The sequence below is a fragment of the Corvus hawaiiensis genome, chromosome 10 (genome assembly GCF_020740725.1).
Source record: "Corvus hawaiiensis isolate bCorHaw1 chromosome 10, bCorHaw1.pri.cur, whole genome shotgun sequence".
Taxonomy (NCBI): domain Eukaryota; kingdom Metazoa; phylum Chordata; class Aves; order Passeriformes; family Corvidae; genus Corvus; species Corvus hawaiiensis.
The window spans coordinates 14,473,379-14,496,670 of NC_063222.1; the positions used below are offsets into that span (position 1 = coordinate 14,473,379).

Genomic DNA, 23,292 nt, shown 5'->3' on the forward strand with positions numbered 1-23,292 from the left:
TCTTAGCTCAAAGGCACCTTAACTCAATTTATATAACTTCTACTACTGGAAGAGCCCACGTTTATTAAGGATCACCAATGTTTTTTTACCTGGAGGATATGAATCTGTATAATTAGAATGTAAAAGACCAAAATATTTTTAGGTGATATTAAAAAGTGAATGTCACGCAGTGCATCACGGTGCATGGTGTAAAAGCAAGATATCACTCAGCTGAAAGTGAAAAAACCTGAAATTACTTTCAAAATGAAGTGTAGATGTGTTGGATACAGATGTTGATGTATGAGCAAATGCTGGAGAGGGACACAGGCAGAATGGAGAGTGGCTGTCATGGGATCCTGCAAAACTGCAGCTGGAGGTAGCCAGTTCCAAACTTGTGATCAGCTTGGAGCCGTTCGATTGCTGTTGTGCCTGTGCTCAAGGAAAGCAGAGAGTGACTCAAGGAATCACAACCAACTTATGTCCAGGAGAGGAAGCTGTGAATTTCAGATTTCAGTGTCAGTCTGGGTTTTAGACTGAATTAAAATTTATGAACAGAAATCACACTCAACACTGTGGCAGCACTTCTTTTTTTTTTTTTTTTTTTTTTTTTTTTTTTGTAAAGGAGGTAAATACTTTGCTTATGTTTTAAACAGTACCTGAAGTCTCTTTTTGATCCCCATTGGTCCAATCAGAGTTTGCTTATTTGTGCCATAGCAATGCCAGCACTTCTCGAGCTCTTTGGCATAGTCCCTAATTTAAGATCTGGATAAAAATGTGGTCTAAACAGCACAGGAAATCCACAAAAGGGCAGCAGCTTTGGAAAGGACAGCTTTGTGCCCAAGTTGCCACCACCTTTAGTGACAGCAGTGTTCCTGGTGAAGGTCTTGCTTAGTAGTGAAATCCTAGCTTACAGATTACTGTTGAAATTACTTGTGAAACAAATACATTTTAATTTAATTTTTGTAAAAAATCTCTATAAAACTATTAGTTTTGTTACAATGTATATTCCTATTGCAAAGCTTTTTTCATTTGTTTGTTTCTTTGTGGTTTTTTCTGTGTTTACTTAGTTCTTTCTAGTTCAGATTCTTTGCTCTATATTTATGGGGCACTTGCAGTAATTTCAGTGAGGTTTGAAAACCACTGACATTTTAGTCAGGAGGGAGCAGGGATTGATAGACCAGACCCCAATACTGATGCTGAGGAGAGCAGGGGATAGTTCTTTATTAAGATAAGTAGCTTTGGGGCTGGAAATGCATCAGAGGACATGCTTTGGAAGGAATGCATTATAGAGAGAAGACTCTGCTGGCATAGCCCTGGCACGCAGCAAGACACTGGGAGGTCGACTGAATGAAGAGGCTTTCCCTGTCAGTCTCTAACAGTTCTGTCAGGCTTATTTGAGAAGTAAAAGTATCACTAAACTGGAATTGAGGAGGAGTAGTGACATCTTTTCACTGAGACAGCCTGAATGTTTCAGAGTCTAATTCCTGGATATTGCTGTCCTCTTTCCTTATCTGTCCAAGTGCTTTAGAAGGCTTGCGAACTCTCTAGGCATGCCCAAAGCCATGAACACCACCAGCAAGGGACACAAAATCAAGACAGAAAATCTTTTTCCCCTCCCGTGAGACAGTCCTTCCCTGCAAGCTTGCTTGGTGACCCTAAAGAGCACAGTGCCACATGACTGAAGTTAACGATTAATGAACATTGTGGACTTTTATGCTGTGCCAGACTTCTCTTATTATTTACAAGTTTACTATTCTCCAATTATTATCTATAGACATCTGTGCAGCTACTCATATACATTGATGCTAACTCAAGAAGTAACAAGATGTTGAGACTATGCTTTGGGCTATAATGTATGGTCTGAGGTACAAAATAAAGATATTAAACAAAAATTGTTTTTCTTGACGTGATTAAAAGTGATTCCCATTGTTACTATAGTGTGGTTTTTAATCTTTTATGTAATACTTTAAGGCAATCTGTTGAATAGAAACCATAACACTATTAATTTAGTGTAACATTAAGCCTCAGGAGTAAATGCTAAATAACATTTAGTAATGGGTTTTATAACAAATTTATGGAGCTCCTTATGTGTGCTTTTCACTCTTTTTCAATGCTAATGTTGTTATCCGTTAGCACTCAGATGCTCTTCCTCATGATACAATAGCTATGGCAGCTATGACTCCAAATAGCTTAATCTAATTCTTGTTGGAGACAATAGAAAGAATTCATGGGTGTCATATAATATCCTCTTCAAAATCAGCTTTAAATACAGTACACTGCTTTTCCGTGCTCTTGAACATGAATTAATATTTTATATCTATTCTACCACCTGACACAATAAAAAGGCCAAAGTTTGTCACTGTGCCTAAAGCAAGGTTTGTACTGGGTATGAGGAGCAGGGAGGTCAGCTATATTTTAAGAAGTTCACTGGCTAAGTGGTCATAGAGCATTATTCCACAAGGCAGGAGGCAAGACAGTGTAAAAACAGGCCTAACCGATGTTCTTGAAAACAAGATTCAGTGGACTCAGTGGTCTCTGAATCTAGTTTCTTTTCTGATTCTCCTGTAGCTGAGTGAAAGGTGTTTCTGGCTCCACCAGACATTGCATGCATATTCCCAGAAATGATGAAGAATTCAAGTAGGCATTCAAGCTTCCCTTCTGTGAATGATTCTGTGGAGGACAAGTTTATATGCAGTGTTCCCAAGTCTCTGAGATCAGGAATGAAAATGTAAAAGGTTTTGTTTCCCTATATATGCAACCACCACCTGTGGTCAGGATATTAAAAATAAAAAAAAATAAAATACTTCAAGCTGAAAGACAGGGCCAAAAATACTCATAAAATGGAATTTTTCAGTTGGGAGTTCAGTCAATTAATTAATTAATTAACTAACTTGACAAAGCACTCAGTAAAACAGAACATTTTCTTCATAAGACAAACTTGTAGGCCTCCCTCACGACATTTCTATGATTTTTTTAAGATTGCTTTGTGTTGGTCTGCTAAGAAATAAGATCTGCAATTCTTAGAGGATTTCTTTTTCAAAAAGCTGTAGGTCAAACATCTGTTTAATACACGTCTTTGAGAATTCTCTGTAATGGCAGTTTTGACATAACAATGTATGGTGGTGGTATCAATAATACTTCTTTTTAGAGTATAATTTTACACTAACTTTTAATTTCCTTCCCCTGCCTGAATTTGCATTGTTTTTTCCTGTAAATTAGCAGAGTTTGTTGTCACCTATTCTTAAAGTTCTTTAACCTATTAGATTATTATTTTGGTGCTAATAAAACTGAGGTGCAGCAATATTTATATTCATTTGAGTTTTATTTATCTTTGCATGGATATGTCATTATTCTGTCCTGTGTGATAAAGTCCTTAAAATGAAATAATTTGTGCTGAAGAAAGCAGAGAAGGGAGAAAGCTGAAATAACTTTTTATAACCTCTAAGATCAATGCCAAATGAGCATCTAAGGTAGATGAAACTTCTATATTTATTTTATGGCTAGATCATCCACTTCACTGGTTTACTCTTTTAACAAAGGTAAGGTTCTCAACCAGGAAATATTAGATCTTTAATGGATTTTCCATTTTTCAGAGGTGTAGTTCACTAACTGCACTATAAATATGCAAATATTTATTACATTGGTTGTAATGGTTCATGAAAATACCAATTCCCGTGCAGATTTTAGGATTTTCTAAAGAATCAAAAAGTTTAAAGTTTGCTGAACTGTGGCATATAGGTAAAACCTTATAAAATGAAGGCCTTGTTGCATTTGTAAAATCATGGCTCAGGCTTGTTACTTTAGCTGCGTACAGAAGGACTGTGGGAAAGCGACACAGCTGAGTTAGGGGTAGAAAAACATGCTGCGTGACTGTCATGTGTTCACACTGTGGTGTGTGGTGGTTGGTTGAATTATGCTTGTTATGCTTTAAAACTAGGTAAACTGATAACCAGCTAAGTGCTTAAAAAGGCTCAGCTTTTGCAATAAAGGGCTCTCCTTTGCTCCTCCCTGGGGAATCTGCGTCGCTCATTTTCACAACACTGAACTATGAAATAATATTAGGTACAAACATTTTTCTGGGAAAGAGAGTTTTCTTCCAACTTTTCTGCAACATTGCTGCTCTGAGTTAGTAATTGATTCCTCAAAATTAAGTTGCACATTTACTTCCTGAAGATAGTCTGTGTCATCTGTCCAGAATATGGACAAGAAAAAGTGCATTTCTTAAAGTGTCTGGCACAGGAATCTACTTTTATGAATGAGCCACATAGTACATAGGCATTGCCTACAGCTTTTGTTTTTCCCCTCATTGTGATTATCACCAAGTTAATAGATGGAAAGAAAGGCTTTTACTTCATCCAGCCCATCATCCCTGACAGTTCACACTTATTCTCTGAAGTGGAGTTTCTGTTGTTGCATTTTGTTTAGCACTAAAGCATCTGTAAAGGGCTGATCTATCTCCTCGTCCTTCACTTACTGCCTGGAACCTGGAACATTGTGGAGAGCAGCATCCTTAGACCTCGCAGTCTCTCTCCTGACATCCCTGCAGTGTTTGTGGCACCTGCAAACAGATATTTCAGCTCTGGTGTTGTAAATTTGTATGCTCTGTGTGGAAAGAAAAAACAAACCAAGAAAAACCAGAGAGCGAATTAAGGCTTACTGCACTGTCAGTGTTACCCACGGAAAAATCTGTGATAGGTAGGAGATGCCTCTTATTTGTGATTGTTTATCACTTTCTCTGAATGTCACTACTTGAAGACTGAGATGCAGACATTGCCATGAACAAGACCACTTAGCAGGCTTTTGCAGCACATATAAATTCCATGCAGACATTTGAATATGACTTTCTTTCAGTGTAATTTTTCAGAATAAGAGGAGACAGTAGCAGTATAATGTAAGACACAGGATTAGGCTTGGCTCAGTGACCAGAGCTCTGGATTTGCTCTCCCAGTTGCTAACATACTCCAGCAAATCTGGAATATGTTAATGCATCACTGTTCCAACGTGAGTGTTGGAGAATGCCTCCATCCAAAATATAAGCTACATGTGTGTGTCCTTTTGCCAGCCAGGAAGCTGGATCCCAACCCTGAGAGCCTTCCAGCTGGCCTGTTGCCTTTTGTTTGAAACAGAGGGGCAGTGGCCAAATGGCTGTGAGTGATGAGAGTTGGAGACTCCCCTCCTCAGGGACAGAAGGGGTTCAGCTGGAGTCACATGCACACCTATTCAGGCATGTGGCTTGTTTTTTACAGTCACTGCCACATCAGGGGACTCTATAAAGAAGTGCTACATGATTGAAACTCAGCTCACGTGGCTGAAGAGCTGGAAAACCTTTACTGTTGAGTATGGAGGGAAAAGGGAAAATTTGACTCTTGGTATGAAAATGAGAGTGGTGACTGAGAAGTGCAGGGACAGAAGTATAAGCAAGTGAATGTTGTAATCTCTCTGACTTTAGCTATAACTACAAAACACTATAAAATAGAGTGTTTACTTTTTCTCTTTTCCTGCATCAAGATTAATAGGAAAAGTTAAGCATTTCTAAATCACATTACTTGCCTCAGGGAAATGAAATGGTAATAGTGTGTCTTTTCATAGTTATTTCAAATTGTTCATGTATGCGTTAGCTGATGTTGGCATAAGTAAATTGTTTCTCTGGTGTTTCATTTTCTACATTATTTAGAATTCAGATTAATTCTCAATTTGTCTGCTTTCTGCAGGCATGTGTATCAGCATATATCTGCAGGGATGTATATCAAATTCATTTTCTCCTTGTCTCTCTGACACACTTCCACGTGTGAAGTCACATTTAACAAATAAGCTCAGATAATTTCTTGTACCCTGAAGCTGTATTGATTGTATTATCAGTTTTGTACTGTCATGCAGAGTAAGGCTTAGTTTCTGAATGTCTTCTTACATCCATCTCTCAGAGATAATGCAATATGCCAAGGTTATTCTGTCTGATTTAGCAGAGATATTTTAACAGAGCAAAACTGTTAAGACATTTACATGACCTATTTATTTTACAGCTGCTTATTCTGCTTTCTTTTTTCCCTCTTAACCACTTCCTGTTTTTCTTGGATTTGTCTTTACTAAATGATTTAATAAAATCTTAATTTTGGTGTCACCACCAAATTTGGTATTTACCTGCTGAGACCTCTCTAACAAAACAGCTGTTCCCTACCATTTTCATAAATTTTGAGACCTTGTGTGTGTTACTGGTAGTGATTCCTACTTTCCAAGGCTGGGTATACTTACAGGAGCTATAGCTGACTAAGCCTTATCATATGCTTGATATATTTCTTTAATTGTGTTATATTTTCTTGAGATTGGAGTCCTAGATGAAACTTCGTTGTTAAAATATGCATACTCAGGATTATGAATGAAAATCATGACTGCTGAAAAGTATGAAGTGAGAACATTTCAGAGCTGTAGTAACAAGATTTAAACCTTCAAATAAAGGAGAAAGGATAGAGTGAATCAGCAACTGGAACAAGCTTAAATGGCGCATGTCAGGAATAGAAACAGCAAAACTCAGAAACAATTCTCTGAGACACACTGTGGCTTGGATTAGATAAGTAATTGTTTAGAAAGGATGAAGGGTCCTTGGTCTCAAACCAACAGGAGCAGTAAAGCAGAGGGAGGAATATGGGACTGGATGTGCTCTTCTGCAGGCTTTGCAGCTCGCCTCACATGAGGAATGGGTTTTCCTTAAAATCCCAGCTAGCACTGACAGCCAATGGATACCAGTTAACACTGCATACACTTAGAGAAGGTGCTAATCTGACACCTGAAACCCACATCAGCTGCTACCCACAGGAAGGTTTTCCTTTCTTTTATACTTTATGTACATGAGCACCAAGTGACAAAACAAAGAAATGCACCTTTCCTTGCTGGAATCAGCAAATCTCTTATATGGCAATTACAGTCACAAAATTAAGCTTTTTATCTGGTTAAATATTCTATGAAGCACTATTCTTTGAATTGTGGGAACTGTGAGCTATGTGATTAATAGTATTTTCATAATTTAACCAGTTTAACCAACGGACATATTGCCAGATTTTATTTTGAAAACTAATTTTTTGCCCGTAACAATCCCAAAATGAGGAGGCCATTCTATGTGGTGGTGAGAAGCTGTACTTTTATTGCAAGTTGGTTTTTAATTCATTTTGTACCTGGGCCTGCTGGAAAATAAAAAAAGAAAAGAAAAGAGGATCCTTCTTTCAAAGAAGCCATAGGAATCTGTTGTTGTAATTATTGGTAAAAACATATAACAAATTTTTCACAGTTTAGGTCACACCATGGCTAATGTTTACATTCCTCAGTATATATTGGCAAACATTTTATGACATTGGTTTCAGGTGAAATGTACTACAGTTTTTCATGTGAAAATACTAATCAAATTTCCTGTCTATGTTCATTATCGTATTAACATAAAATAAGACCTTGTACCACCAGAAATATTTTGCAGTAAATGTATTGATCATATAATGTCTGCTACTTCTATGGCAAAGAAAGTCTGTCTTCTGTATTGCCCATTATAATTACCAACTGCTCACAGTTTTCACAGTATCCAGTCTGCTAATTAATGGTGATATTGAAGGATGGGCATCTGATAAAAAACCTAATTTGCATAAACTGCCTGCTGGAATGAAAGAACATCTTCCTTTGTAAATCCCCTATAAATGAGCATAAACTAAGAGATTACATCTAGGTCTTGAAAGCCACCTGAGGGATTCATAGCTTTGAAAATCTCAGCCATAATGTGTACTGCTATAAATGAGAGCAAAGCAATTCAAATGCGTAACAGCATGGGGAGAAAAAATTAACATGTGTAAATAATTTAGGAATGAGGCTGTTCTTTGGAGGACTAGCTATATGAGCTTCATCATAATAGCTGTTGTCTTGAACATTGCTGGGAGTTGCTGCATTGCAGTAACAGTTTATCTGGACCCAAGAAATGCCTCTCTACTCTGATTTGCAGGCAAATCCTTCAGTAACATAAGAGCACTCTCACCTAGGGAGGTGGAACGATGGGACTGCCTGTGGTGAGAAAAATATTTCTGTCTTCATTGCAGTCCCTACAGAGAGAACATTTGGAAATCTGAAAGGGTCAGGAATGATAAATAGGAAATCTTCATCAGTTGTGGTTTAGAGTATACTCAGAGAAGCTGTTGTTGTTGAAGGCCTTCCAAATTGAATTGGATGTCTCTGTAATATTCTTATATACAGACAAATGAGATATTATACAAATGTTCATACTTATTTGTCTTTAATATAGCAGAATACAGTAAGAGCTGTAAAACAGGAAAAGAAATCTGTGGATTTTTGTCCTACTCAGTAAGAAAGAAGAACTAGAATATACAAAACTTGAATTTTAGACAACCCATTTTCCATCTTTTAATGGAGGGTAATATATTCCTTCTATCTTTTTACAGTAATGGATAAGAAGCAAACATTTGACAACTGCTTATGTACCTGAATTTAGAGTTGACTGACACATTCTCAGTAAATTGACATTTAATTTAGTCTAATGTTTTGCCATTCATTGGTCCTTTTAAAAATTCCTTAAAAGTATTTCAACACTGTCTTCCAGGAAATCTGATTGTAAGAATCTGCTGAATGTTGTCAACTTTTCCCCTAATGCTTTTCTTTCAGAAATATTGCTTTTGGTTGCAAATGATTTTTTTCTGCATGACTATTTAACATTATTTAGTGTGTGTTAACAACAGAGTATCAGTGCACAACTCACCATCTATTGCTGGAAACTCGTAGGTTTTCTGGTATTTTTTATTGTTTTATTGCTTCCCCAAGCATGCTGGCAGCTGTTACTTGTGTGATGATATCTGCTAGCCTCTGCCTAGGAACTTCTGCGAGTTTCTTCAGTTACAGGAGGATGATTGGTTTTTTCTCTTCTGTTCTGAAGTTTGTTTTTTTCTCTGCATTTTTTCAAGTAGCAGGTGGAAGAAAGGTGGGATAAAATGTCAGCTAGTGAGGAAAAATAGGTAAAAGCATGACATGGTGTTGCCTTCTCATCCATTCTTCCCAGGACCTGTCAAGCATCATGCAAAACAGATGGCAGAGGCAGCACTGTTCCACAGGAGAGCTTTTGATCTTCAGTGCTGACTTTCATTGCAAAATTGTCCAGTCACCTTGTGAGCAGGCAAAATGCCATAGCAACAGATGAGAAGGAGTGTGAGTACCCATATATCATATCTGTTTGTCGAGCTGAGACTGTCCAAAGGGCTTGGGGTTCAAATAAACAGCTTGGCTGCACTTTGTGCAACAAAGGGGTGAGGAAAGAAGGGGATTCAAAGCCAAGTCTGTTCTTCCCAGTTCTTATGCTACACATTGATATAGAAAAAACACTTTTCAATATAGCTTAGAGCAGCAAAAAATAAACCTAGCAAGTAGATTTCATGGTAGATTGCTTCACAAAATATAGGTCTGCTCCACTATCTTGTTACACCACCTCCAGTGTTCCTGTAAGTACAGGATGAAGCTGTAAGTACAAAGTGTGGGAACCACCACAATGCAAATATTCACTTTAAAAGTCTATGTTTGTCAAGCTTGATTGTTTCTTGTGCAAGGACCAGCATAGTAAGGTTCAGTTTCATAATCGGGATCCTTAGACTCTATTTCAGTGCATTTTTGTTAGTAATGTCCAGTGGTGTTTCAGATTCTGTGGACGTCTTGTTTTCTATCCATAGACGTGTTTTGTACTGCAGGGTTGCTGATAAGCACTTATGTTCAGGGCACAGTGGGAGTGGGTTTTTACTTTTGGATTGTCATATTCAAGCAGGAGGGGAAAGAAAGATATCTGCCTTATGTGCCATTTATTTTTGTTTGATAAGACTTTCTCAGACAAAAAGTGGAAAATTTAATGCCAATTTCCATAACAATTGGGTTTTCAATCTCACTTTGGGTTTGCAATATAGTATTAAATACTGACATCAGTGCTGTTCAGGAGCAGAGCCAAAAAAACCCCACATCATCTTATTGTTTCTTCACATGGAATGAAATTTCTTATGGCACCCTGTTCTAATATTTTTTCAAGTATGTCATTCTAAGTGTAACATTATTGAAAAAGCTTAAAGATTGTGAAGACTAAACCTGTGTAGTTCACTGGAAATGTAATTTACCTCAACAGAAATTGCTGTGAGGAAGCCAGAGAATTAAATAGAACATGCAAATGTTGCTCTAAGCTCTTGAAGCATTTTATAAAAGGATATGATTTTCAGTGAAATTATGAACATTTTCCAGAAGGACAAATCAGGGACAAAAAACAATATAAAAAAATCTTATTCTTCCGAGAAAATTGTATGTACTCCTTTCAAAGACATATTCATGTAATAATTTCTGAGTAGCAATTTTACTATTGAATTTCATTACTTTATTTTTAGCCTTAACATCTTTAGTTTTCATCAACCAGCTCGTAGAATCACCTAATTATTTTGATAACTTTATTTTTCATAAAAACAAAAGGAAATATCGCTATCTTTAACATGTTTTTATTTTTGAACCATAAAGGGGAAAAAAAACCCTAGAATGAAAAAATGAAAAATAATCCCCTCTCAAGTTTAACATAAAAAATAATAAATTTTAATATCTTGAAATATATTATTTAATTATATGGATTGCTAAATCAGATGTCTATGGTAACTGCTATCTGAACTCGACTGCAAGGGAAAAAGTTAAAATATTAAAATATGTTTACTTTTTCTTTTTTCCGCTTTTTTTATAATCTTTCTTTGACAAAAGAATTGACAAGTTCCTCCCAGTTTACAGTTTTATAGTCTGAGGATCCCTGGGAAGAAATGACATAGGAATGTGAATCTGTTAAAAATTTTGCTTGCACTTTTGTACAGAAACAACTTTGTTTAACCTTCTGGAATTCTCAGATTGCTCAGATAATCTTTTTCTGTACTGATACAGTGAGTATAAAAATTACACAGACTGATTTAACATATTGTTCTAAGGGGGCTTTCTCCAGAGTTTATCTTGCTGTGTTCCTTTTGCATTTGTAAGAGATATTTTTTATGAGGAAGTTTAATGCTGAGAGTGCTGAATAAGAAATAAGCACATATCTTTTTATTTCTCTCCCCACTCTTCTTGAGCAGTTGCACTTCTGCCTTGCTCTAATTTCCCTGAACAGTTGAGTTGTCGTAAATTTGTGCAGGTAGCTTGTGAATACTTGTCCAATAAGTTCCTTGAATTTCAATAAAAAAACCCCAATAAAATCTTGAAAGTAAAGTTGCAGGTGAAACGTCTTATTATAACAAATAAGAATATTCCAATTTAATGTATTTCTTAACTGGTTAGTCTACATGGCAGGACTGAGTTCTCTCTATTGCTTCCACTACTTTTGTTAACATGCTCCAAAAATTAAATTCCCCAACATTTTTTTTATTGCAAGAGTTTTTGGGTCTGGTTTTCAGAACTTGCAAAACACATTTTACAACCTAATACTCACTCTCATATTACGTGGTCAATATAATATTTTACTCAAGTGTGGCCCTTGGTGCCATGTGAATGATTTTCAGAATTTGTGTCTAGATTTCATTCAGCTGTTAAGAAGAAACTGAAACTGTAGAAAGGAAGAAAAAAGATATCAGTCAGTAACTAGCTGAACAGTAATTCTACTTATTCATCTCTTTTTCATTTCTCTTATGTTTCTGCAAGTCAATTCAGCATGGAAACATTGTGGCAACTTTCCCTCTTTTAACACGGTAAGGATAAGTAAAATCCTAAAATGCTTTCAAGCCCCTCTTCACCTTTTCTTCAAGTTCATTTGTTTGTCTGGCTGTTCTGAGCTGTGGAATAGATTTCTCTGCTTCTTCATGTTCAAAGTCAAATTCAGACTTGAGTTCAGCAAATGTTTCCTTCTTATCCCTTTTTTTTTCCTGGGTACCCATGATTACTGGGTATAACTTATTCTCTGAAGCTACTGCTCTGATCCCATTGTCTTAGCAGAAAAAATCAGTGGCAAAAGTGGTCTCCCAGGCTCCTCTCTGAATCTCCAGATTTCTCTTTCATGTTTACACTATTGCCTAGCAGTCTGTAGACCTCTTGCTGTGATTGTAAGTGCTTCACTTATCTGACCTTTCAACTGAGAATTTCATTGCTGACTTTCATTTTCCTTTTAAAGACTTGATTGCTTCAAATGCAATTATTTCAAGACAGCCCAATGCAGACCCAACTATGTTTCCATTATACATAGCTAAAATATTTGGAGATTAGGCATACTCAGTGTTTCTCATGCTCTAAAATCCCAGCCAAAAAATTTATCAGCATCCTTCTGTAATCAGGTCATTCCAGTAAAACCTCATGTGTTTGTTCATCTCAAGAGTCCTTCACAGAAACCATTCTGTCAGCAAATGTGTTCAATTTTGTCACAGGAGGTTAAAGTTCTTGAGAAGAGATGAAGTCTCTGCCATGGTCAGACTCCAAATTAAAATCAATCTGTTAGAAATAGATCTCAGGTTTGCATATATTTAAGCCAGAAGCTGGTTTAGAAGTGGGACCAGTCTGCAGGTAGTAATTAGCATTCTGGCTATATTTGGTCATATTACCAAGTAGCTAAAGGTCGTGTTTTGTACCATGGCCGTTTGTGTATCACATCACAAACCTGCCCCCAGCAGATCTTCAAAGGCAGCTGCTTCTGTCACTGGAGATTTCTGTGTCTGGCCAAGCAAAACAGAATGAGGGCAACCAACACTGACAAGACATGAGTCTAGCTCTTGGTATGTGCTTTCAGATTCTGATGTCTTTTAGGATTTTTACCTCTTGCCTTAAAGTGTTGACATATTTTCCTTGAATAGCAAGATACTGTAGATACCCTTAGCAAAAATACTGGTCTGGAACCAGGGCAAGGGGACTTTTTGTGTCAGCAATTGAGAGTGAGCATTTCTCATGCTTGGTACCAGTGCAGGTGCACTGCTGTCACATTTGTTTGCAGTAAAATATATTTGAAATTATTAGGTGATGTGCATTCTGACTTGGTTTCCTGTATATTCAGATTTTTCTTTTCTTCTATAAATTCTTCTTTCAGATGTATTTTTTAGATAAGGTTTATAGGTCTGCAGTGCATAGTACAATAAGATCTCATTTGTGAGCCCTCCAATGTTAATTCCTTTACTGATTGTCTGGAGTGGGCTGCCAAAGTGTTCTGGTTTTGAAAAAAGCAACTTAATGTCTCCACTTGACTACAGTTACCAAAATGATGAGTTATGAAGGCGATTCCAATGCATTTTATGAGTGAATGCTTAAAAATACAGAAATCTTCAGAGTATTCAGATGTAGGTTGGCTTTTCTGAGTCTCTGTGGTGTATATTGGGGATGCTGGAGTGGCCTAAGGAATGAACCCTGAGAGAGAAACAGCATAAAAATGGAACTCATTGCTTTTTTGCTAAAAGAGATGGTAAATGTTTTTGGTCACTCAATCTGCAAACTAGCAATGCAAACAGCAGTGACAGTATCGCTATCAGCAAAAAATTATTTCACCATTTACTTGTTAAAAGTGAGATGAACTGCGAACTTTTATGAGAGGAGGGAGAAATAGTCTTTTTCTTAGCATGCAAATATGTCTTTTATTAATTTTTTAAAGCAGTAACACAAGTGTGTGTATCCAGAAACATCTTATTGTCTGTTGCAAAAAAACCCAATATAAGATATTTGTGATAACTTCATCTCTTTACCTCATATTTTTTTAAAACTCTACATCTTTTCTAATATTCATAGTTCTAAAGGCTTTAGTGTGAATTACTTAAAGAAAGGAATTAATACAAAATTCATTAGAAGATGAGGGGCTTTTTAATGTCAAAAACTCTTTTCAGTTAGATCAAGTATATGCATAGCAAACCTGTAAGACAAGGGCTATATTCATTTTGATACAATTTTTATTAATCTGAAAGAATTTATTTTTGTCTTCTTGCTGCCTTCTATGGGAATATGAGACTGGGAAGTCAGAAATAATACCATTAGAGTTTACATATAAGTCCACATTTAACAAACCTGGCAAGCATGAAGAGAAATATTTCTCTGAGTACTCTGCTGAAAGAGCCCCTTAGTTCCCATCTGTGGGATGAATGTATGCTGCAGTCTCTTAAATAACGTTTTGTAATCCCACTGCAAATGGAAATTGATTACAACAACTGGAACTGGTTTGGCTTTCCCTGTATATTTTAGATAAAGATATTTTAGGTGGTTTGTTTTTTTTTTTCTGATAAGGTAATGTAGGTCAATGTTTTAGTTAATTCATAATATGTGCAAACTCTGAACTTCAATTTAGAAGAAATCAGCAATCTGAAATCTCATTAAGACGTAGATCTTTAAATGCCAGTTTTGGAAGGGGATTATGAAGTAATAGAAAGTAAACAGGAAAAATGTGTATTGGTATTATTCACCATTTTAGTACATACACTAAATATGCATATTTTAAATATGAAATTATGCTATTAGAAGTAACAGGTGAATTTGAATGCAAATAGTGACATTTTGGTAGCATAATTTTGCAGCTTTAATTCATTTCCTATAGGTGTCCTGACAGAATTTTGTATAGCAATGTAATAAGGAATCATCTGTATTAGTGGTAGCTGGTATTTTGTCCAGGTGCATCAGTGCCAAGAACACTCCTCACTTCCCACCCTGCCACAGTCCTGCTTCTTTGGGCTTGTCTTCCTTTCCCTTCTGTCATTTCTGTTCTCATTTTACCTTCCCCTTGTCAAGGCTCTGCCCCCTTGGAGCAACCAGATTAAATTGTTCAGAAGACTTGAATCACCCTAGGTAGAATCAAAATGTCCTTAACTCCATGTAGAGGAAGGTTGACCTCTCTGTACTATAACACTATTTTATCTGAAAGTTATTAGTCTAGCTTCTGTGGATGATACGAGTTACTGATTAAAGCTCAATGATTCTCAAGCAAGTCCTAGGACTGTCTGATCTTATTTTTCCTCCTATTCATATTTCAAACTGGCATTTTATCTAGCTATATTGAAACTTTGAAGTTTGTTTTCAGATTTCTAAGTTTTATTTCATGCTCAGTTGTCAATATTTCATTGTTTTTCTGATTTTGGGACTGTACTGCATATTAAAGAGCATTTCTTTTCATAATTTGCCTCTGAAATTTGTTTTGTTTTTTGGTATATTAACTAATAGCATATGAAAAATGTTGTAAGTAGTATTTGAAAAAAATAAATGCATCTGAATAGCTGCCCAGATAAAAGAAAATTATTATGCTTTGATTGCCTTTATGCCACTTTTCAAAATATGTGTAATGACTAAGGAATTTTTTTTCAGAAAAAGAAAATGTCAGCTAGATATTAGAGAATTTTGAACCTGATAACATATGCAGAACAGAAACTTTATTCTAAAATTTATACTCTACTTGTCATTGAAAAGAAAGTATGCTTCATTATTTTAAAATATTATATGATGGATCAACATTTTCATAACGACTTCCTGAACTGTGAATGGCATTCAGCCCAAGCACTAGTGGCAGAAATAGGCAAGTATATGCTAAGTAATTTAAGATAGCTTGAAAAATGAGTATTGTCTTGGGCAACATGAATAGAACAAAACAGTGGATACAACAGATAACTTGCTAGAAATTATTTCAGTTATTTTTAGTGCCAGGACAAGTTTGATTTGTGCATATGTGACTTAATGGAACAGCTCAGGTGCTAAATATTAAGCATAAGATTAAGTGTTCCACTGGATCAAGACCATGTTTGATAGTACCTTGTCCTCTGGGCTATGCTAATTCATTTTCTGGCTGATTACAGTGGCCTATAAAGAGTGTGAAATTCCTTTCCACTGGAATTTTCTCACTGTGATAGCAATATGTGGAACTTTTGAAGGCTATCTTCCCAGGATTCGACATCTGTGGTACAGTGAAATTCTCCTCCCCATATTTCTTTCATGAACCATGATTTATACATTTTAGCTCTATTCAGGGCTGAATAGAAGCAGCAGTCTCTGTCTCATTTTCTGGAGTTCTGGAAATTACTTTTCAAGCTGGGACATTTTTTGAGGAGTTTCTGCCAAATTAACTGTTACACATAGAGGTTGTATGAGTTTGCTGGAACTTCTGTTGTTGGTGGAATAATTACAATGTCTTCATCTTTAAAACCTGTTAGTTGAGGGGATGCAGAGTTTTAATTTCTGTATCGTCTTACTGAGTCCTTGTAAAATGCATTGGTGTTGAACCCTCATATCTGACAGGGGTTTACTTACCAGACCCAAGAATCTTCACTGTTATCATCTGTCTCAGGCCATGCCAGTCTGCTTAAGAGGCTGAGAAAAGGAAGGGTAAAGGGACACTCCCACCCACCCACACCACCTGAAAAGTTTTTCTGATACATGAAATACTGACACAGGTTCTGTTCAATCTCCTGGCACAACAACCCTTTCCCAAATGTGCCAGATGATCTGCAAAGCAAGTTGCTTGCTGCCCTTGCAGAAGGAGAGTCAGGACCAAGAGACTTGATCAGTACTCCACATCTGTGGCTAGGGATATAAAAGTTACTCCCTTGGTGACTTGGAGGAGTCATGAGCTGGTCAGAAAGGGAATTGTTTTGAGAAAGGAATTTCATTTCAAAATGTACTTATGGGAAGTTCATCTGTGGGAATTCTGCCTTTTAGATTCTCTGAATGACAATTGAGTCAAAATTCAGCATTAATCTCTAGCCTTCTTACAGGTCATATTAAGGGAGCCTGTGAGAAAAGGCACATTTTCAGCCCAATTTTTTGTATTTGGATGCTGCCATGACTGTGAATTGGTGACTTGTCTTTGTAAATAGGAACCATCAGATGTAAGCCCTTCGAGTGTCTATTTCTGGCTTAGGATGTTTATTTTGCTTAAAGAGAGAAACTCTACAAAGAGAATAAATGGTTTGCAGAGGGATGAAAAAGCAGCTGGAGGAATGTTTTTTTCCTCCAACTGGCCTGCTTGTTGGAGAAGAAGAATGGGGCCTACCAATTGCAGTCTGAATAGCTCTTTGAGAAGAGCAGAACCACCCATGAGTTTAGTACCCGCTCCAGTAAACTTACCCAGTATTGAAAACCATTATCCCCTGCAGGTTGTGTTGAAGAACAGTTGAACATCAGTCTGACAAAACTGCAGCTGAATCCTACATGGCATCACATTTGAGGTCCACAGTCTCAAGTGATCCAAATCTTTTACAGTCATTAGCTTTCTGGCACTGATGTTGAAATGCAAAGTATTATGAGTTACCAACAACATGATCCTGTTCATTTGCAGAGAAAACTGCACGTTTGGATTTCTATCCTATCTACTTGAGACTTTTCATTTTCAAATAATACAATTCTTTAGAATAGATTACTCTTAATCTTGCCATCTTGCACAGCTCTGTAACCTTCCAAAATTTCTTTCAGGAGAAAATACATCTTGAGTTTTAGATTCTTATTTTGCTTTTTATGCCTTTCATTCTCTGCTCACAAAATCAGTCAAACACGCTAGACAGCACCAGCTGTCTCCTAGGGCTCTAAAACTCTTTCTCATTGCTCAGTAGAAGATCAGCTGCAGACCAAGAATAACAGGAAATACATAATTTATGTGCTCCATTCCTTCAGAGCTGGCAGCTCCAGAATTCTGGGAGGTGTAAAGTGTATTGAATTTTCCACATCTCAGTGTAAATTGCAACATGCTCTTATTAAACATTCTGGAAGTTCTGAAAATATTTCAGTTATTGGATCATCTCCATAATTTTCTATCTTTTCCTCCTTTTTTTTTTTTTTTCTTTCTTTTAAATATGTTATCTAGGTTATTTTGCAGAAACCCAAATGGATAAATGTTTATTCTACTTTAAAATTTTTTTGCTTTAGAATTCTCCCAATTCCTCTCCTCATTTAAAAGTTGAATACTGTGAAGACCTGAGTTGTCTCTGAGACAATCCTTACAAAACTGCTGGATAAATTTGGCCTCGCCTGTTGGGGAAGATGAAACAGGAAAGCCTTATAAATATGATTGCCTGACAAAAGATTTTGGGAATATGAAAACTATAAGTGACATCGAAATGAAGGACACCTTTGAGATACCAAGTCTTAGTTACTGAACAACTGGAAAACAATGGTATGGCCAACTGAAGGTAATCCCCTCTTGATGGAACAATACCCTCTGCTTGCAGGCAGGTCCAAGGGTCAGAGCAGACCCTACTAGCTCAGCAGAAGGGGTCCAAAGAGTAGTTTTTAGGAGTTAAGATGTAACACTCTATGGTAATATAACAATTCTTATAGGCTGTATGTAAATGCTATAGGATTTGTATCTTGTATTAGATTGGTTAGTGACAATTAGAATATTCAGTACAGAATTGTATTATTGTATTGTAACGAGGACTTCTGCACTACCACTCTACTTACTCCCTTACCCGCTTACTCTCTTACTTACCTCCTCTTCGCTCACTCTTACTCCACTCTTACCTACTTGCTCTTACTTTTACACTCTTGCTCTCCTGGGCCTGCTCCGAGCTGCAGTTGGCAGCTCTAAGCAGTGCCCCTGTACCCACGCCCTTTGCAATAAACCGCATGTTCCAAGATCTGACTTCAGAGATCTCTCGTCTCTGTCCGTCCCGACCGTCCAACCCACCCAAGCTCCTACATCGCCCAAGTGTTCTTGGCCAGGACTTCTAGTGATGGCCACAAGATATGGCCCTCTTTGCAGCCATATTGACCGGAGGAATGTGTGTGCAAAAATATTTTGGTTTGTAATATCTACTTATGTCAAAAAGCATAACAAAACAAAGCCTCCACAGCTGCCTGCAATATTGATTTCACTTGTTCAAATGACCGGCATAGAGTTTAAGCCTTCTTTTACCTTTTAAAATATCAACAAGACAGAGTTTCCAGCTTCTGAATCTTCAGACTGAATGGATTACCCCACACACCTGTAATTATGTGGCCTCTAGCCCAGTGGGGTGTGATTTGTTTGAGCACATTGGGGAAGGGTAAGATTATATTGCAGGAGAAGGGTTGAAGCAATTTCTAACATAATTCAAGCAAAAGACATGAAATATATTTCAGGAAGAATGTTTCTCATCAACAGGTGGATTGATTTCCGCAGCAGTGTCAGGAATGCCTGTTTGGTTGTGGGGTTTAATTAGCATTCCAGTGATCTCGATATGCTTATTATGCAGTTCACTCTATCTCTCACAAATGATGTGTTTGTAAAAGCAGCTGCTGCTTTTCTGTTTTGCAAGAAGACAAAAAGGCTTCATCTGTCACACACACACAGAGCTGCTTCTTGCCCTCTTTAAAAATCTTTTTGGACTGTGGCAGGCGAAGGGTAGGGGTAATTTCCATCCAGTCATGTTTTGAGTTACGCTTTCAGGGTTTTCAGACTGATGACAAGACTAATCTTTTAAGTATAAAATCATATTTCTACTTCTCTGGTCTGTGGAAGTAGGCCTCAAAAATATAATTTTTATGTCAATATTTTCTTCCTTGTTCTCTTTTTCTTTTCTTTTTTCTCCTTCCACTTTTATTTTCTGCTTGGTCTGATCTATGTCCTTTCTCTCTGCTGAGTTACACTCTTTTTGTCTGTCTTTTACTAACTGCCAGATATTATCTCTCTCTAAACAGAGAGCGATTTGATGTATTTTACTTCAAAAGCAAGTGCTGTTTGACTGAGCACCACTGCGTTAACAAAAAAGCATAGAAACGACTGCTTCTTCCTAATAAATATGATAAATCCTGGCTATTGTCTGGCTTTTCAACCATAGTAATAAAGCCATAGTAGTTAATGATTATGTCCAAATTAGCAATGCTGTGCTTTTTCTAAATCTTTTTAGCTACCCTGGTAATACCTGTATAGTAAAACACAAGAACAACCATAACCAGCTTAGCTTATGCTGTGTGATTAAATAGTAAAATATGGATTTAGTATGTGACACCATTCTACATCTTTATTAATCTTTCTATATTGAAGTAGTAGTCTTTATTCATATTCAACTTCAGTGAAAAGGCCCAATGTGTCTTTCACTGCCTGTTGCAATAAAAAGATGAAATATTGTGTCAGTATTAATGTATTCATTATATGCATTTATAATGACATCAATAATAACGGATAAAACTAAGATTAGATAAAGCAATAGAAAATGAATCTGAATTTTATTTTGTTTAGATGGTCAAATTGAAAGCATTGCAAAGGGTTCTATAATACTATTTTGTTAATGTTCTGTTGAAATGAATTCTGCATTTGCTGGTTTGGAATATGCTTAGTGTTAAGAACTGATCCTGGTGCTGTAGTCATATTTTAATAATGGTCGCATTTAAATTATATTTGCCTGCATTGTTGGTCTGCAGTACAATGGGTAAATGCCCTTTCTCTCCCAGTGTGCCCATACTAATTTGCTCTGCTTCCTCAGCCACAATTCTGGGCACTTTTTGAATGTCTAATGTCTGTGTATTCAGAGCAGCAGCTGGAAAAGTGAACCCTTCGGGCTCTTTGCTTTTGTATAATACTTACACCTATACACACACTCAAATAAGTGGAGATGTCAACTTATATGGTATTTACAGAATTATAAAGGTCGTCTGTGCTTTACATTGCATGTCATCTGAAAATCTTTGAAATGTGGGATCATCAGTTAAATTTATTTCAAGATTCTTTGCATTTAGGTAACTCAGTAGGACTTAGGCCAGTATCTGTTTCATGAAGATCAAACTTTTACAGGGTAGAAAAATTTCAGTGAAGTGCAGTTCCTTCAAAAAAATAGTCAGCTTCAGAAATAATTTCAAATTCCCAGACAAAGTCTTCCATCAGTGCTGCTTCTATCACAAAGACACCAGAGATTAGTGTTATATTCTAGAATGAGACCTTTGCAAAGAACTCCCAATCTAAAAATGAGTAACTAAAGGTGCTTTCTTGAAAGCAGTTTAAGGCAACCACATATGGACAATCCTCTTCAGGAGTATTGTATCCACTTCTTCATTTGTTCTTGGGTTAGCAGTGTGCCTCCCTTCTAGCCAGGATTACCTGACAGGGAAAGAATCAAACTTCTCACTGTTATCCACTCATATTTTACTGACACAAGTAAATCTTGAAGAATAGCATAATATGGGTAAATTTTTTGGTCTGAAGAGATAATTAAACATTTCTTTTCACTGGAAATACTCCTATTCTTACTTTTTCCCTTCTCCATCCATCCAGAAGACCAAAAATCTGTATCTTCAGTGAAATAGAAAATCAAAGAAACCTTGGTGCTGTAACACCAAATGGTTTTCCCTGAGCTTTTAATTACTGGCTTTTTTCCCCCTATGAAAAACATTGGAAAATAGATATGTCCTTATTTTATAAAATAAGATGCTTGTTCCTTTTGTCACTGAACAGTAAGCCACTTCACCTGTGTTCTGATTTGTTGGTTCATGTGTTTGTTTTATCATGAATGTGAAGATATTTGACCAAACTGCCCTTGTCCCAGTGTCCGATGCTTTGGAGGAAAGCCACAGTTTCCCAGCCTGCCCTAAGTGAAAATTAAGGCTGTCAGCATCTGAGCGAGTGGCAGATCAGTGTCATGCTGGTGCACAGACAACAACAACAAAAAACCCACTCTTGATTTCAACAAAGCAGTTCGATTTGGGTTGGTTCAGCACATGAAAGGGCAGTTTAGCTACAGTCTTCCTGTCTTCCTCATGGTTTAAAGTTTTGGAAATTTTTAAGAAACAGCATAGCTGAAAATTGAGAATTTCCCTGTGCCTTGTAATTTTTTCCCCTGTTTTTTATTCAGCATGCTGGAGATAAAATGAAATGCAAGACCATTCTCTGGATACAATTTTCAATCAATTATTTTTTCCTAGCTTTTCTTAGGTCCCAATACATTAACACATATAAGAAGCTACAGAGCAGAAATTCCTTCAGTTAAATCTAAATTCCATTGAAATAATTGGGAGTTTTTTCCTTCACTGACTTTTGCGGGACTAGGATTTTGCACCTCCAGCACCTGAGGAGAACAAGAATCCATTATCATGTTGGAAATCCTCTTTCTGCCCTTCCACTTCTGCTTCAGTCAGAAGTTTCTTGCTCTCATGATCAATATTATGTAAAAGCCACATTATTTTCATCTGAATTTTAAAAATGTCACTCATAATGAGCATCAAGGAGTACATTTCCTTGGTGTCAAATATATTCTTTCATCTGGAAAATTGTAATATACTCTTCCTTTGCATTTTATTGTGGAAGGATGTCCTCCCAGCTTCATGCAATCTTCACAGAATTTCTAGATGCAGACCATGGCACTATATCAGAAATGCTGACACCTGTTGCTAGTTTTCAAGGCCAGCTTTCAGATAAAAATCAAAGAAAGAAGCATGAAACAATCTCATTTAATAAAGTCCTTTTAAAATTGCTACATGAAAAAAAGTTCGATTATCAAAAAAATTTAGATTGCTTGCACCAGGAGGTATAGGACCGAAGGGCTGGGTTATTTTTCTCCTCCTGTATAATTCTTACTATGAGTACTAAAACAATTTAGAGGACCAATCTGTGAGTCATAAATTAAAAAAAAAACCCTGATTTTTTTTCTGTGTTGATATAATTTTAAATTGACCATTTTTTTCTTGTGTGATTTTTCTTTGTTCTTTTGATTTAACAAAATTTTTGAAATTAAAATATTTAAATATTTTTTCTGTCGCAGAAAATATTTTGATAAAACCAATATTATTTATAGAAATGTCCCCAACTTACATAATCAATATAAAGGAGATATCCTTTATGACCTGCATCAATTAGATCTGCCCTTCTAGAAGAATATTGCCTCATTTTATTTTCCATCAGGAAGTTCACACTGGAAAAAAAATGGATAAAAACATTTTTGGGAAATGATTTCATTTTCAGGAGGCTGTTTGGTTTTTTTTTTTAATAAGAAAATCCCATTTCCAGCCTTGTTAACTGTTAGGATTTAAGTAATGGGAACTTTCCACATTACCTTTGCTTTTCCACATTACCATTGCTGTCCCATTTACAAATGGCAAGAGAAACAAGGGAATAATCAGAACCACAGGGTGTCATCTCTAGCAAAAAGAAAATATTTCAATTGCAGTACCAAGACATTGACATAGATTTTTATTTATCAGAAAATCACATGTAGTCCACCCTTCCACAAACGATTGCCTTGGGCAAAGGATTCTCAGGAAATTGCAGCTGCTGTTGAGCACTTTACTGGCTTTCACTTCACATGTATCTGTGCAGAAGTTCTGTGGATTTGGAACACGCCAGGGTTCTTCTGAAAGCAGAAACCTCGAACTTGCCCATAGATGTAGAGAGGATGAATGGGTTCAGTTCCTAGGACGAGACAGGCAGCAGACAAA

The 23,292-nt window shown here is 36.6% G+C and overlaps 1 long non-coding RNA gene across 14 annotated transcripts in view; it reads left to right on the forward strand.

Moving 5' to 3' along the window:
- Positions 1 to 23,292, forward strand: part of LOC125330595 — a 473,930-nt gene that overhangs the window by 353,208 nt on the left and 97,430 nt on the right. Inside the window, exon 7 of one of the 14 annotated variants that reach the window (XR_007205631.1) lies at positions 9,020 to 9,165. The exons of the other annotated variants lie outside the window; for them this stretch is intronic. This is a non-coding gene — a long non-coding RNA (uncharacterized LOC125330595). The remainder of the gene's footprint in view (positions 1 to 9,019; positions 9,166 to 23,292) is intronic. 14 annotated transcript variants of the gene reach the window in all.